The 13976-nt window shown below is 40.2% G+C and overlaps 1 protein-coding gene across 3 annotated transcripts in view; it reads right to left on the reverse strand.

Moving 5' to 3' along the window:
- Positions 1-13951, reverse strand: part of LOC144022487 (uncharacterized protein C1orf232) — a 67418-nt gene extending 53467 nt beyond the window's left edge. Inside the window, exons 1-2 of one of the 3 annotated variants that reach the window (XR_013284336.1) lie at positions 13894-13941; positions 1654-1685 (exon numbers count right to left, since the gene is read on the reverse strand). The gene's annotated coding sequence lies outside the window, so the exon portion shown is untranslated. Of the gene's footprint in view, positions 1-1653; positions 1686-2202; positions 3009-13893 lie in introns of those variants that run through there. The other 2 variants (XM_077527336.1, XR_013284337.1) reach the window with 2 other exon arrangements.
- Between the last annotated feature and the right edge of the window lie 25 nt (positions 13952-13976).

A 13976-nucleotide genomic window follows, 5' to 3' on the forward strand; every position in this document is an offset into this window, starting at 1 on the left:
AATAATGATTTTAGAAAAATCTCACAGCAGGCAGACCACCCAAAAAAATGTCAGAAAAACTATGTGGTGGTATCTTGACTTCTGATAGGAATTTGTTCTGTGACGGGCGGCGGTGGCTTATTGCAAACTAGCTCATGGCTCATAACTAGCAAGGTGATGTAGTCATAATTCAAAGTATAACTTTTATACTTCAAAATGCAGACAATCCAAGCTTTCATCCCTTGGATGAAATATATATGAAAAAGTTTCAAAATGTTAACAGGTGCAATATTCATATTTTTATTATGACAAAAAAAAAAGTGTTATCATATTAAAAATCGAAATGCCATAAAATATTTTCAGGAAAAAAAGATGATTGATTTATCTTGTTTAATTAATTAAAAAAATAGATTTGCAAAATAGCCTTAAAAATATATTGTACAATATTCTGGAAGTAATTGATGATGTTGGGGGGGGGGGGATATACAGTATTCTGAAAGAAATTACAATATTATTTTTTTAATCTATTTTTTAAACACATTTTACTATAACATAGGGCAAAAAAAGTGTAATATTCAAATTCAAAATTGCATTATTATTATTATTATTATTATTATTATGCTATATTCTGAACATTTTAAGCTATTAATTTTCTATAAGCAAATAAATAAATATATGAATAAAATTGCAATATTTCAAAAGTGTTTGTTTTTTTCTGGGAAAAAAAATAAAACTGTATAATGATGTTTATTTAGATTTCTGATCCTTTTTTTTTTTTTTATTAAGTTTAGGAACAAAATGCAAAATATTAATGAAAGTTGCATTTGTTGCTGTAATAGGTACACTTATGTCATTATGAATAAGCATGATTAGCGTGTGGAGCACCACATAAAGTTCACATCTACATGCTTGTCCACATGCCTTTTGTTACTCAATTGGGATTTACTTTGTTATTTTTGCCAATTTGAGAGAGCTTACCCCGAGGGAGTGAATACTGCATATGTACTTTATGTACGTACAATATGTGTTAATGAACAGGCATGACCGGCATGCATGGATCTGTCATGACTGCATGTTAAACAAGATGGCAAAATGACCTCAGGGGTCACCAGCTGTTGCTGCCATGTGTGCCAAGTAGGTTTCAGCGACTCAATTTATCCAGTTAATTCAGTTTCTTTGATTTTTGTTTATGTCATTTTTTTTGGACCATGTTGGTTCTATTTGATGGCCATACCACCTCGTCCTGCAAAGTAGCTCCAGGCTCTTTCCTGGTTCATTGAGGACGTTAGCTGAGAGTCCTCGAAATCGGTTTGCTATTTTTTCCGACGAGCTAGCTCGTTCCACCCTTGCTGTCTATGCCTTCATTGTTACCAAGAATCCAGCGCCTCAGAAAGTTGTTTTAACCTCGCGTGGTCGGGATGTGTGCAGTGTCTCCTGCGTGAGAACATCCAAAGTCGGGGAAAAACTGATTTCCTGTCTACAATTGAATGCCGGGCGCTTAGCTTAGAGCAAAATTCCGGAAATACCGCACTTCATCTCTTTTTAATAACCATTTGCTTCATGTAGAATGTTGTTACAAAACGTGACTTTCAAAACCGTTGCTACAAAAAGATGACATCATCATGTAAAATGATAACATCAACCACGTGGGAAGGAAAGAACCTTTGAGCTCACCCAGCAGGAGATAAGCAGCTTTTCAGCAAATCCTGATGGGGGAAAAAAAGGCAACATGGTGCAACTGAAAATTTATATATATATATATATATATATATATATATATATATATATATATATATATATATATATATATATATATATATATATATATATATACACACACACACACACAATCAGTATGGTTCGGATGCAGAACATCTCGTCCTACTTCAACACATCAGCAGTGTAAAGAAGAAATACAACGTAGCAAGTTACAGTACAACATTGGCACTTTTGTCTAAAAATGTCAATTTTTTGATGGGAGTCTAGCATGCAGTTGAACAAAAGTTAACTCATTCACTCCCAGCTATTTTCACTGAAGCAACTGGATTTTGACTGATTTTGCAAGGCCCACAGTATATTATGTTCTATTGCTATAAAAACATGGAAGCTACCAAAACAAAGTCTCTTTTTTCATCAGTAAAAACAAAAAAAATATACATTTGTATCTGTTTCCATTTTGCAGCAATTAGCATTAGAATATACGTTTCATCATTATTCACAAACCTGTTAAAAACACTGGCAAAAACTGCTTGTTGCAACATGGCCCCAGCTGATCTTTTATACTCTGCTGCCACCTGCTGGCCCTTTTTTTTTTTTTTTTTTTTTGGAAAACTACCATTGCTTTAAGCGACATCTTCAGGTCAGAAGCTGCATCAAATCCTTCTGTGTGCTCTAGCATTATAAAACAAACAAACAAAACATAAATACGTTTTTTGGTAGGGAAGGACAAAGTATTAAAAACATTTATACGTTTTTGGGTTTAAATGAGCTAATGTAAATACTGATTGGGGAAAACGTGAAAAAAAAAATGTAATTCGGATGCAGAACATCTTGTACTACTTCAATTAACATAGAACATAAACAAGAGTGCAAGTTAAAGTAAAATTCAATGTTTTATCTAAAAATGACCAATTTCAGCATTTTCAGATGGAATCTCTTCAGATGGAATATCTATTTAGAGTGCTTTGTGTAAAAAATGATAATTATGAAATGGAAGTATTGCATTTGTTCAAAAGGATTAGAAGACAGCCACTTGGAAATGAAATAATAAATTCAGAGTAGTTTGCCTGCCGAACATTTTGTCGTACCTGACTGCTCAGGCAGCGCGAAGAACAAATGCAAGAAAGCCAGATGCAATACAATTTTAGAGCTTTTTGCATCAAAAACACTATTTTCAGAGGGGAGTCTTGCATGAGGTCAGCCAGATGATGGCAGTGTCGTGAGGGAGGGGTCAGGGGGTGTCAGTGAACGGAGACACTGTGTTCTCTGCAGCCTGCACGTTGTCACTACAGCTCAGAGGCCGGGCTGGAGTGAGGCTCCATCCTTTTTTTTTTTTTTTTTTTTTTTTTTTTTTTTTTTTTTTTTTTTTTTTTTTTCTTTTGAAGAGCTCAGAATTGTTCATTCGGTAGTCTTACCGATTCAACGTCTTGTCATCATTGCTCTTTTCCTTTTTTTTTTTTTTTTTTTTTTTTTTTTTTTTTTTTTTTTTTTTTTTTTTGTGTGTGTGTATGTGTGCGTGCGTTTGCGTGCGTGCGTTTGCGTGCGTGCGTGCGTTTGCGTGTGTGCGTTTGCGTGCGTTTGCGTGCGTGCGTGCGAATACGTATAAATTTATACTCATTCATTCACCTAAAACCTTATAAATATCCCATTACCCTTCGCCTTAACCAGGTACTTCAGAATCTTGCCAGAGTCGTGAGATTTAAATGGTCAGGAGACCAGAGAAAAGGTCAGAAAAAAAAGAAATAAAGAGAAAAGAAAGGTAAATCAAAGTGACATCCAGCACCGACCAAACACTTCCTGCCTTCCCCATGATTACAAAATCAAAGTCTTACGCCAACCCCGGAAGCCTCTAAATTCCAGCAAATTTAGCGAGATCTCAAGAGCCCAGAGGAAAAACTAAAGAGAGGAAGGAGGGAAGGATCGATAAGGCAGAGTGAGATCAATAGAAGCCAGTACATCCAATCCATCAAAGTGAAGTCCAGCACCAACAAGACCCCTCCTGCGTGGTTACAAAACCGGAGTCTTATGCCAACCCCAGAAACCTCATACTTCTAATAAATTAAGATCTCAAGTGACCAGAGGAAAAACTAAAGAGAGGAAGGAGGGAAGGATAGATAAAGAAAAGTGAGAACCACAGACACCAGCACCAACTGATTCAAGGGGCTGTGGGAGGGAGAGGGTACTTCTGTTGAGTTTCAGTAGATGCTGGTGCGACGGATCTGGCATGCATAAGGACCACCACCAAAGAGAGAAGCCGTCAACCGCGGTCCAGCAAAGCGAGCACCCCCCCCCCCCCCCCCCCACCCCCCCCGGAATCCCCAGGCCGCGGCAGCACCAAGGCCACCCCCAAGCCACCCGAGCGGACACCGGTCAGCGAGCCGACCCAGATACCCGGAACACCCCCGCCCCAGCCCCGGCCCACACCCCCGAGCCCAAGGCCGCAGAACGAGGCCCAGCGGGCCCCCACAGCGCCCCACCGGTCCCCAGCCCCCATCCCCCCACGACCCCCCCGCACCCCACCCAAACCCGCCATCCACCACGACCCAGGCCCCACCACCCCCGACCCCCAAACCCCCGAACACACCCCGACCCCCAGCACCCAACCCCCCACCCACCCATACCTCCACCCCCCCCCCAAACAAGCCGCCCCCCCCCGACGGCCGCCACCCCCCCCCCCGCGAACCCGGCCCCCCGCGAGAACCCCCCACCCCCCCCCGGAAACCGGCACCGGGCAGCAGCGCAGAGAGGGAAGATGTGCCCACCCCACCTCCAGCCGCGCGAGATTTGCACCGCGGCGGGAGGGGGGAAGCAGAGGAGGAAGCACCAGGGGAGAAGGCGGGACACCAGAACACCGAGCCCGGTGGGGAGAGGCCCCGGTCGTCACGCCAGAGTACAAGTGACACCTAACCCTGTTACTGAGTCCGCCAGCTCGCCGACTGGCGAGCTCTACCCTTACACCGTGAATGTGGCCCCACCCAGTGTATATACAAGTGTGTGCGTGTGGTGCATTAAAATTGGGAGCAGGTGAGTCGGAGCAGAGGGAAAAAATTTCCCCTACTCCGACACACCCGTATCCCCCCCCAAAAAATGAATATGTATATGTGTGGTGCATTAAAAAAGGGAATGGAGGGACAAAGTGGTGGGGCAGGGACACAAATGGGGGGGACCACAGCGCTGCCAGGCACTGCAGTCCATCCCCTCTGATGGCTCCCCGCCCCAACTCACCCCTCCCCTTGGACGTGAGGTGCATTAAAATTGGAGGGGAGTTGAAGGGTGAAGACGGTGTTTCCACCCTTCCCCACCCCACCAAGAAATGTGTTGTGTGCCCTATGTGTATATTTACAAAGTGTATAGTGCAAGCTAGTGAAGTGAGTAAGAGGAGCGACCAGCGGGGCCTCACCCAACCCGGCGGGTGTAGGTGGCACGCCCGCCCCCCAGCACCCCCACCCCCCGCCGCCCCCCACCTCATCCACCCGGCACCACAATGGGCGGACAGCCAGCGCAGCAGGGCTACCGGACAGCCCACCAGCCACCGGGGCCCGCCCGGGGCACCAGGAGTTATACCGGAGCGGGGCAGGCCCCAAACCCTCGCCCGGCCCCCGGAGCCCGACGCCCGGGCCGGGGAGGGAGCCCCAGGCCCAGGGAGAGGGAGGGGGAGGGGCCGCAGGGCAGACAGGGAAGGGGGGGGGGGGGCGGGGGAAGCGGGGAGAAGACGACAAGAAGGCGAAAGGGCGGCTGCAGGGCAGGAGGCGGGGGGGGAGAGGAGGAGGGAGGGCGACAAGGGAAAAGGGACCGGGAGGCAGAGGAGGATGGGCGGGAGGAGGCGAGGAGGGAGAGGCGACGGGGGGGAGGAAGGGGGAGGGGAGAGGGAACCACGGGGCACACCGGAGGCCCACCCACCCCGAACCGCGCCGCCGGGCACGGAGCAGCGGACCGCGCCGGGACGGCACCGCCCCGGGCACCAGGGGAAGCACCCCAACACCGCACCCCACAGGGGGCCCAGGGAGCGGCCAAGACGCAACCGCCACCGAGCAGACAACGGGGGGGGGGGGGGGGGGGGGGGCAGAACCACCCCCGCCCGACCACAGGGGACGGCGTCAAGAAAATTGACTAATTAGCATGCAGTAACACCAAGTGTTGATGCTTAGTGCCCACTAGAAATAGATCTTAAGGAGTTATTGAGTATAGTGTCGTATAGTGTGGTATGCTCGAGCCCACTAGCAGCAACTAGGTTCCTGACTATATAAAAATAAAAACAATCAGATACAAAATACCAAATACAGGAGCAGCGAAAACAGAAGTTGTAACGATGTGGTGGCTCTCGTTAACAGGCAGAATCTTGGCAGGATTAAGTTGCCAAATTGAGATTAAAATATTCTATGTACATAGACCATATTTGTTTAAATCTTGATACTTGATTTTTATTTAAGGCAGAGATTTTTTCCATTGAGATATAATTTATTAGTAAGTTTAACCAGTGGTCGATATTTAGAGATTGTTTATTTTTCCAATTGACAAGGATTATTTTTTTAGCAATAGTAAGGGCTATAAATATAGATTGAGATTGTTTACATGGTCGCTCAGTTATTGTTAAGTCACCTAGTAAACACAGTCTTGGAGATAAAGGAAGCCTACAGTTTAATATATCAGCGAGCTTTTCCAAGATTTTAGTCCAGAAATGCAGCACTGGAGTACATGACCATAAAGCATGAAGATAAGTATCGGCAGTGTTTTGTGAGCACTGGAGACAAATGTCGGAGTCAGAGAGTCCCATTTTTTTCATCATATATTGTGTAATATATGTTCTATGAAGTATCTTATATTGGATAAGTTGCAAATTTGTCTGTTTGGTCATTTTAAATACATTTTCACAGATTTGGGTCCAAAAGTCTGGTTCCGGAACTATAGACAAGTCTTTTTCCCATTTTAAAGTCGGTAAATACGTTTTATTTGTGTATAAAAATAACTTATATATTTTTGATATTTTCTTTATTGTTGTTGGAGAAAGCTTTATAATATCTTTAGCTAAGACAGGCAGTTGGAGCGTATCTTGAAGTGTTGGGATTTGTTTCTTAACCATATTTTTAACTTGCAGATAATGTAAGAAATTTCCCTTTTTTATTTCATATTTCTGGACCAAGTTTGTATATGATATAAACTTATTATCTGAGAAAAGATGATGAAGGTGTGTAATTCCTTTCTGCTCCCATAGGCTTAAATGGAACGACTGATTATTAAGTTGAAAGTCGGGGTTATGCCAAATGGGAGAGAGCCCACAGGGCGCCAATTGGGAGTTTGTAATTTCTAATGCCTTCCACCAGGCAGTCAGGGTGGCGGCTATCATTGGGTTTTTAAAACAATTATGTCGTCTTATTGATTTTGTAATAAAGAGTAAATCTGACAGTCTAAGATTATTACAATCCTTCTGCTCCAATTCCAACCAACAGTTAGTATCTCTGTTGGGTTGTGTCCATAGCACAAGATATTGTAGTTGATTAGCTAGATAATAGTACATAAAGTTTGGTGCCTCTAAACCTCCTTTAGATTTACTTTCCTGAAGAGTAGATAGACTAATTTTGGCTTTTTTTTTATTCCAATAGAATTTTATGATAGCAGAGTCCAGCGATTGGAACCAGTTAGACGTAGGTTTAAATGGAATCATTGAAAATAAATAATTAATCTTTGGTAAAACTTTCATTTTTATAGTAGCTATCCGTCCTATTAAAGAGATCGGAAGATTATTCCAGCGTTCCAGGTCACTACGGATACTATCCAATAATGGTGAAAAATTTAAAGAAGTTAATTCAGTTAACTTAGGTGAAATTTTAACACCTAAGTATTTTAAATTACCTGTAGGAAAGGAGTAGTGTGGATCCTGACTTGTAGGATTCCATGAATTTTCTGTAATAGGTAATAATGTTGATTTTGTCCAGTTAATAGAGTAATCTGATAAGTGAGAGAATTTAGTTATTAATTTAAATGCTTCCCCTAGCGAAATAGCAGGTTCTTCTAAATAGAGTAATATATCATCGGCATATAGATTAATTTTATGTTCTATTGTCCCGGAGTGGATTCCTTGGATCCGTCTATCCTGACGTATAGCTAATGCAAGCGGCTCAATAAATATAGCAAATAATAAAGGAGAAATTGGGCACCCTTGTCTTGTTCCCCTTTGTAAAGTAAAACTCTGTGATGTAATCCCATTAGTAGTAACTGTAGCTTTAGGAGAATCATATAATATTGAGACCCATTGAATGAATGACTCCCCGAAGCCGAATTTATTTAAGACAGCAAAGAGGAAGGACCAGTTAACTTTATCGAATGCTTTTTCTGCATCCAGCGAAATAACAACTGCCTTTTTATCATGCCGCTGTGACATACTAATCAAGTTAAAGAGTCTCCTAATATTATTAGTAGAATGACGACCTTTAATAAAACCTGTTTGATCACTATGAATAATTGTCGAGATTACCGTCTCTAATCGAGATGCCAAGGCCTTAGCGATAATTTTAATATCGGTATTAATTAGTGATATCGGTCGGTAACTTGACGGGAGGGTAGGGTCTTTTTCTGGCTTTAATAAAAGTTTAATTGCTGCTATATTCATATCTTGACGTATATCACCTTTACTTTTAATTTCAGTTACTACTCTTAGAAATAATGGAGCAAACATTAACCAGAAATGTTTAAAAAATATAGCCGGAAAGCCGTCTGGACCAGGTGCTCTGCCATTAGGCATACTGTCTAAAGCACGATACAACTCATCTATAGTAAGCGGGGTATCGAGAATATCTTTATGTTCAATAGATAACTGAGGTATATTTAAGCTGTTTAGGAATTCCTCAATATATTCAGGGTTAGGTCTATTAATTTCTGTGTATAGATTTCGATAATAGTTATAAAAAATATGGTTAATTTCTTCTGGTGATTGTGTGCATTCACCATTTATATCTTTAATAGCCGTTATAAGAGATTTTTCCCGATTCCGTTGAAGTTGATTTGCCAGGAATTTACCTGATTTATTATTATGTTCAAAATTATTATATCTCAACTGTTGTATTATAAACTCTGTCTTTTTAGATAACATGTTATCTAACTGTATTTTTATATTCTGTAGTTCTATCCATATTTGATTATTTGGGTTTAATACATATTCATCCGTTAGTTGTTTAATTTTATCTTCCAGGTATTTTTCTAATTTTTGATCCTGTTTCTTTTTATAAGTTGAATATGATATAATTTTCCCTCTAATTACCGCTTTCCCTGCTTCCCAGAGAAGAGATGGAGATATATTTGGAGAGTCATTTATTTCCAAAAAATCTGCCCACTCCCTTCTAATAATTTTATCAAACTCTACGTCTTTCAGTAATGAGATGTTAAAACGCCATATCGGGGGAGGTTTAAAGGTAGAGTCAATTTGTAGAGTGAGGGAGACTGGTGCATGATCACTTATAATTATAGAATGTATTTTTATAGCAGTTTTATCAACAATAGAATTATTTGTAAGGAAAAAATCAATTCTTGAGAATGATCGGTGCACAGCAGAGAAGAAAGTAAATTCCTTCTTAGTTGGGTTTTGAAGTCTCCAGCCATCGCTGAGGCCAAAATCCTCCATATACTCATCTATTACTTTAGCGGATCGTAATCGCCTTGTATATATCGTATTATTAGAACGATCTATTAACGGGTTCAAGACCGTGTTAAAATCACCTCCAATAATAATAGTAGAATTTGTTGCTAAATCGAGTAACCGAGAGAAAAATTCATGGAAAAAATCAGGGTCATCATTATTTGGGGCATATAAATTACCAATTGTATATACTTTATTAAATATAGTTACCTGGATAATAATATATCGGCCCTCTAAATCTGTTACTATATTATTTAGAGTAAAGAATAAATTCTTATGTATAAGTATAGAGACACCTCTTTGTCTACTATTATAGGAGGCAGAGTAAACTTGACTAAAATTTTTATCTATAAATAATTTTTCTTCTGATTTTTGTAAGTGGGTTTCTTGTAGGAGACAAATATCTGCCTTAAATTTTGAGAGATGGTCTAAAATTTTTATTCTTTTTGCCTGGGAGCGAGCGCCACACACATTCCAGGAGACCAGAGCTAATTTCTGCATACAAGCAATATAGACTCAGTCTTATGTATACATCTATATAAGCTGCTTATTAATATTAACATATTGTAGGATAGCAAAAGAGTAATTAGGCAATTTATATAATTTATATAAAGAGAGAGATAGCAAGTAGATAAGTATAATAGTGAAGAAACGTGGGGGGAAGTGAGTGTGAAGGAAATCTGTGGGGGATTCAACATAACAATACACCAGTAAATGGTGACCTAAGCGAGATTATTATTATTATTATTAATTTATTTTTTTAAGAATATATTTCTATATTATTATTATTATTATTATTATTACTTTATAGCCTATGCATAATATAAATTCATATTCTATTTCGTAACCCATTATCCATACATATACATACATATACATATACATATATATACATATATACACATATACATACACATACATATACATATACCTACGTCAAATAATCACACAATGCTCGGCTCTACCAATTGTCAGTTAGAACAGCCAAGGGGTCGAGGTTGGGTTTCGGAATAGCTGGCCGTCGATATATAATTTATCAACGACCATCGAAGTCCGTTTACCCTCCTGTCTATTTTGTTTCATGATAGGAAACAGTACTTTTCGCCGCTCGTTTATCTCTCTTGGGAATTGATCATTCATCCCGAAAGATGTCCCTTTGAGCTCCCGTCCTTTACTTTTTACCAATTCTTTATGTTTAAAATGTTCGAACTTAGCAATAATAGGACGGGGCTTATTGCCCTTACGAGCTCCGAGCCGGTGTACACGGTGAAAAGAGATATTATTTACCGTCTCCTGTGGGATCTTTAGCGATGATGTCATGAATTTTTTTATCTCACCCTCTGGATTATCTGGAGAATTTTCGGATATACCTGAGAATATTAGATTTTCCCGCATACTACGGGATTGAACATCTAAGACCGTTTCCTTTAGCATTTTATTTTCCTTTTTAATCGTCTCCAACTCGGCTGTGACAGCGACGAGAGAGGAGCGTAGCTCGGAGTTATCGCATTGGAGATCGCTTACCTGTTGGCTAACGAATTCCAAACTTGCCTTTAATTCTTTGACGTCCTCGCGGATAAGACAGAGGACGTCAAGTTTTTTATTTATGGAATCCAGCATACTCACCGATACGTCGGCGGTTGCTAAATCGTCCGTGTCTGTTGACGAGTCATTTTTCCTTTTTTTTTTCGAAGGATTATCCCGACTGGCCGCCGGCTCATCCATCGCGCAGCTATAAAAATGATCGTCAATAAAACGTTCGAGGTCGTCCACACTGGATAATATTTCCGATCTTTCTTAGAAAAGAAAAAAATCGAATTTATCTAATCATTAAATTCGGGTTTAATTAGAAATATAAAGCTAATTCTATTTTAGCAGCAGAGCGCCGCCATGTTAGATTTTCCCAGTCTCGCTACCGGTCACGCGATAGTCACAGCATCTCGCGATGGGAAATGTAGTTGGCTCCATCCTTAACACGCACCGGCCAAGGCACATGATGCAACACGCTGCGGGATGGCGAGAAGAAATATGGAGAAGCGCGCTAAACGTGCACTGAAACAACCAAAATACGATGATGTATAAATGTACTGTATTTTTTTTTTCTCATTTTGCCATTTGAATCGTCAAAGCGTTTCCCAAGTATCCAAAATGGTCTAAGTATGTTTCTTACGTCATCTTCCAATCATCAACTGTGCCTCCTTGTCGTACGTCATCCTTGACCCAGGAAGTGGCTTGCTAGCTAACAAACGGACAGACAACTCAAACTATGCTATCTACAATTTTTTTTTCACTTCTGTGTCAGAATGTATTTTCTGTTTTTGTGGTTTGAGTTATCATCATCTTGCTAGTTCAGTCATGATAGAAGTGCTCCTCCCAGAAACAAAATGGGTACAGTGAACCAGGAAGTAGCCTGCTAGCTAACAGATGAACAACGCACAAATGCGAGAGTCCTTTCTTTTTTTTTTCCTCTTTGAATAGAAGACTTTTTCAGTTTTTGTACATTTATGTCATGAGTCATGATGGAAATGATTGTGCCGACCCCAGAATACAAATGTGCCTGGTCCACCTATTCTTTACACTTTAGTTCACTGTCCTAATAATAGGACGTAGCCTGTCAACGAAGAAAAGTATGGAAGAGGATTAGGCCAGTGAAGAGAGTGGAAAAAAATTCTCACAGGATTCTCACTTTATTCTCATAACTTTGAAGTGAGAATTCACACTTTAATCTCAGAATTCTGACTTTAAAGCGAGAATTCTCACAATTCTCACTTTAAATTGAGTCACACTAATAAAGTCAGAATTCTAACTATACGTTTTGGGGAGCAAATGAGTCAAAGGGAGAATTCTGAGAATAAAGTCAGAATTCTGACTTTTTTATTCTGAGAATAAAAAAGTCAGAATTCTGACTTTTTTATTCTCAGAATTCTCCCTTTGACTCATTTGCCCCTAAAAACGTATAAATACGTTCTATTTTAAATATTAAGTGTCCCAAAGACATATGTATACGTGTTTCTTTTTTTTTTCTTTCCTTTTTTATGATAGCGCATACAGAAGGCTTTGATGCAGCCTCTCTACTGCACAGAACGGGTGAAAAAACGGTAGTAATAAAAAAAAAAAAACCCGGCAGCAAGTGGCAGCAGAGTATAAGAGATCAACCAGAGCCATGTTGCAACAAGCTCTTTTTGACAGTGTTTTCACCAGGAATTTGAATATCAATGAAAGTTAGCTATAATCTAATGCAAATTGCTGCAAAACTGAAACACATAGAAATACTCTTTTTTTTTTCTTCTTCTTTTTTTTCCTGATAAAAGAAGAGACTAATCTTTTTTTTTTTTTTTTGGAAGGTTCCATGCTTTTTATAGCAATAGAACACAACATTCTGTGGTCCTTGCAAAAATCAGTCAAAAGAATTCTCACTTTAAAGTCAAAATTCACTTTAAAGTTTTTTTCACTTTAAAGTCAGAATTCTTGACTTTAAAGTCAGAATTCTGAGATTAAAGTGAGAATTCTCACTTTAAAGTCAGAATTCTCCTTTTAACGTGAGAATTCTGAGAATAAAGTGAAAATCCTGCCAAACTTTTTTTTTTCTCTCTTCACTGGCCCTAATCCTCTTCCGTAGAAAAGGACACACAAAAACGCCTCTTTTGTTATAGGTATTTACTTTGTTATTTTGCCAATTGAGTCACGATGGTGACGATGCAATTACCATACATGAGATTAAAGATTAAGAAATTGTAAAACCCAATTCTGCATGGTACTTTATTATTTTTTTTAAATCTAAATAAAATTTATAAATCACAACTTCTGCCATTTTCCCAGCCACGTAAACTAAAAGGTAGCACTCAATGGTGAATTTTTGAACGTATTTAACACATTTCAGGTTATGCATATAACAACTCTATGTGAAGGAAATCTTCAACGCATGTCATAAAACGTGATAAGAACCCTCCCGCCCTCTCACTGCACAAATCAAAATAAATCCCTCCCCGCCATTATTCGCACCAATGAGCGCATCCTCATCCCTTTGTCTCCGCGCCTTGCCAACCAGGCCGATTTGGGTGACGCGTCAATGCTCAGCCAATGGCCGGCCATCAGTAGGCATCACTTAGGAGAGAGGGGGCCGGGCACGTGGTGGCAGGCGAGGTCTCAAAGCCTGTCACACGACATCATGTCGCGATGGCGAGCGAGTGGGCATGCGCCGACACGAAGGGGCTACGTGCGGAAACGCAAATCACCAATGGGAAGGAAAGGATTCAGTGCTCAAATGTGGGCCTAAATCCCTCCAATATGCACTTAATGCTTCATTTCCTCAAATTTCATGTGTTGTGCACATCCATTTAATTAAACATTCAATTTTGGCTCAGAAGAATTGATTACATCATCTTTTTTTTTTCTTTTGTGCAAAATCTTTTTGGGGGCTCACATTACAAGAAATCTAGCTGTACCACAGAAAATGATCAATTCAGACTCCTGAAAATTATTCATTTACTTCAACTAATGTATCTTTGTTCATCTATTTATGCTGACATATAACAGACAGAACAATTAAATGCTCGTTCACTTACATGTATTGGTGTGTGCTCGTCGAAGTTGGCTGTAAAAAAATGAAAAATGCTGTCATGCTGGACCAGGTAACTTAACCTGTGAG

This window comes from Festucalex cinctus, chromosome 7 (genome assembly GCF_051991245.1).
Source record: "Festucalex cinctus isolate MCC-2025b chromosome 7, RoL_Fcin_1.0, whole genome shotgun sequence".
In the NCBI taxonomy this organism is placed as follows: domain Eukaryota; kingdom Metazoa; phylum Chordata; class Actinopteri; order Syngnathiformes; family Syngnathidae; genus Festucalex; species Festucalex cinctus.